Below are 3625 nucleotides of genomic sequence, written 5' to 3'. Positions count from 1 at the left end.
AATCAGTAAGAATACCTAATAAAAAAACAGCTTATTAAGTAGCCTAATGAAATCTATAAGAAGTACCTATTGGAAAAAAATTATTAGGTAGACTAATGAAATTAATAAGAAATTATTTTTTCATGCAATTCATAAAAAAACCTAATAGAATCAAAAAGTTTTTCTCTATCGATTGTGTTTTTGTTGCCAAAAATAACGGAATTTGAGTAAAAACATTGTAAATAACAAGCTTTTCTTCTTAATTTTATGTGTTTTACTTATTGAAAAAATTAAAAAGATTTATACCATGAAAATAATAAGGAATAATAAGGAACTCCATTTTAAAATTTTGAAAAATTTTGTTAAACAAATTTCAGAATTTTTTGATCATCTTATTGGGATTTATTGAGAATATAATAGGGAATAAAAATATGAACAAATTATGAAAATATTATAATTTTTCTGTACCTGCGATATAAATTTTGAAAGAAAAATCAATTATTTGGCCATTTTTTGGCGAATGAGCTCCATTTTCTTACTGTTATGCATTTTAAATAAAACCTATTCAGAATATTATAGTCCAGATAATTCCAAATATCTTTGAAAGTTTTAGTAAAATTGGAAAACGTTGAGCCTTAAATCCTGAAGGTCAAATGTCAAATTTTTCAATATTTGAAATTTTTTTAATGGCAAAATTTTTACAAAAACTGAAAAAAAATCATTTTTTCCCTTGTAAATGCATCTCAAAACTTCAGAGGGCTTACGGCAACCGATTTACCTAAAACTTTTTTTGATTCTAATAATTTTTTACCAATAGGTACTTCTTATAGATTTCATTAGGCTACTTAATAAGCTGTTTTTTATTAGGTATTCTTATTGATTTTATTAGGTTTCTATTTGATCATGTGCAAATTATCTTATTGGATTTGTTAATAAGAATATCTTCTTGATTATACTAGCTGGCTTGTTATTTCATGAATGCATACAAATCAACACAAAGACTTTTTTTTATGAATTTTTGGTTTTTGTACCGTTATAATTGTTTACGTGTTTGTACAAGTGTTGCGGCGAACAACTTTTAGTTGAAAGTTGACAAGTGACAAGCAAAGAAGTGGAAAGAGATAATAAAACAATTTTTCTAAAAAATGTAATTAAATTTAAATAAAAAATTGAATTATTGACAGTGGATGTGGTTTAAATAATTAAAAATTATTTTTGTTTATTTATTGAAAAGTGTTACATTTGAATGTAATGTCAACAAAAAAAAAATACATAAACAATAATATTTTGAATAATGGGAGATCACAAAAGCTTAACGGAAAATATAGACATTTTTCCAATTTATAAATCCTGGGAACTATGTGATGAAACGTGTGACATTCTTTTAAATTTTGGAATTACATCAACAACCATATTAAAAAAAATGGAATTGAAGACGTTGAAAATTTATTCAAGAAACTGGACAAACAATATACTGGGGAGTTGATTAAATTTAAAGCAGGCCTAAGGGAATGGAGAAGAAATATTGTTCGTGCAAAATAATGTTCATAAAAAAAATATTTTAATTTAGGCATCTTTTCAGAACCTACCGTTCATATGTGAAAAAGAAACTTTATCGGCAAATAGTCGGATATTGGATTGGTTGGAAAAAATTTCAGAGAAACTCAGTAACTCAGGATATTCTGACTGCCCTCTCAGTATACAAACGTCAGGAGACAATTCTATATTTGGTATTAGCCTTACAAACCTCCTTAGAAATACCGTGAGGACAGCTAGTACTAACTTTTAATGAAAAAAATAATTATCTTGACTCAAAAAATCAGAAGACTTTAGTGCACTGTATTATTGAGAAATATATTGGCACAAGATCCAAATTAACATACGCAGAAATGCAGCAATGGTCTTATGCTATCTGTGATGTATTTCCTAAAGAAAAACCGGTAAGAAATCTAAACCAAATTTTATTTAATGTACATATATTTTTATTAACAGTTTTGGCTATTCTAGGAAACATACTTTTTGAAACGGAAAGACGGGAAGAAAAATCCAACAGGAAAATTATTTTCTCGTTGGACTAATGTTGAAAAAGGAAAATTCGATGACTATAGTGGCAGTACTGCGGAGGAAACTTTTAAAGATTTTGATAGCGGTATGGATATATAAAATTTCTTAAAGTAATATAGATATGTATGTAAATCTTTAAACATCTATCTTTCTCCCTCAAAGATAAATATTTCGAGCAAAAGTACTGGCTGCAGCACAATTGCAGTCCAAGGGAACAGGTACTTTCATTCTGGAGGGAAACAAGGAAAATTAGAATGGATGAGATAAAAAATGCCAGTTCTTTGACGAATATTTTTAAAGAATGGCCGCGATACAATGATTTCTTGGGTTATGATCTTGTAAGTATTGAAATTTATTTGTTCTGATTTAACTTAACTTTTAATATCTATTTTGTTTTGAAAAGGTCGATATAGATTTTGATTTTTTGTACCCAGACAAAGTAAATAAGTTATTCCTAAAGTTGGAAACTTTTTATAAAAAGTTGGTTAAAGTCTTTGACAATGAAATTAAAGACCGTGCATCAAGAGAATTTTACCTACAATATCTACGGAATGAAAATATTAATAAAGGTAAAATATTCTTTCAAATATTGACATATGTAAAATTTCGCATTTACTAATTTTTATAATTCTATTCAGATTGTAAGTATTGTATATGTACAATACTGCTTCACGCTTTGTTACAGCCACAACGTCTTAATAAAGAACATAAGCCTTCGATAGCCGATGCTCAAACAGACTTCGTCACTTTAGTACCAACTCTTAATGATATTGAACCAAGAATCCTGCAAATTGTTGAAATGTATGCAGAAAGAAAAGAAAGACTTCAGCCAAGAGTAATGGTTGTTGGACCAGATTTTTCCAATTTTGTGATGGCCTGAAGTGGAAGTGTCCTTCTTACATGAAATGTATAGACATTATTATAAAGTTATCCTACGTTTTTAATACTGAATATTCCCCGAAAAGCAAGCAAGTATGGTCATTTTTAGAGCAGTATTTTTTTGATTTGAAGTCTGAGGATTTTTCTTCTGTTGCAAATTTATTAAGCAAATTACAGTAATATTACATTCGTTTTTTCAAAAATGACTTTACTTGCTTGCTTTATTTGTACAAAAAGTTATTCAACTTCAAATGATCTTATAAAACATTTAAAATCAATTCATGGGACACCAGCAATATATGAATTTCGATGCGTTCAACAAAACTGCGATCAGATTTTTCTTAATATATATAGATACCAGAACCATTTAAAAAAACATAGTAAACAATTTGTTAACTTATCACTTTCGAGTTGTGAAACTGAAGCAATTTCTGAAAATCAACTACAACTTTTACCAAATGTACCAGCTTTGACGAATTCTGAATCTAATACATTTTCTGACAATCAAATGCAACTTGTACAAAACTTCACTTCTTCCTATCAAGAATCAATAATATCATTTCTATTAAAGCTTCACTCTAACAAAAAATTTTCTCGTAAGGACATAATTGATATTCAAAATTCAGTTACACAGTGTATCACAACACCAGTTTATAATTTCATAACAACATCTCTTAAAATCGATGATGGGAATTCTTCGCTA

At 28.0% G+C, this 3625-nt stretch overlaps 1 long non-coding RNA gene across 1 annotated transcript; it reads left to right on the top strand.

Annotated features, from left to right (window-relative positions):
* The first annotated feature begins 2277 nt into the window (after positions 1-2277).
* Positions 2278-2885, top strand: LOC135949808 (uncharacterized). The gene is made up of 3 exons (XR_010575901.1): positions 2278-2381; positions 2447-2612; positions 2682-2885. It is a non-coding gene; the product is annotated as an uncharacterized LOC135949808 (long non-coding RNA).
* The last annotated feature ends 740 nt before the right edge of the window (positions 2886-3625 follow it).

This window comes from Calliphora vicina, chromosome 2, assembly GCF_958450345.1.
Source record: "Calliphora vicina chromosome 2, idCalVici1.1, whole genome shotgun sequence".
NCBI lineage: Eukaryota > Metazoa > Arthropoda > Insecta > Diptera > Calliphoridae > Calliphora > Calliphora vicina.
The sequence above is the reverse complement of the archived record's forward strand: the minus strand, read 5'-3'. Positions and strand labels throughout refer to the sequence as shown.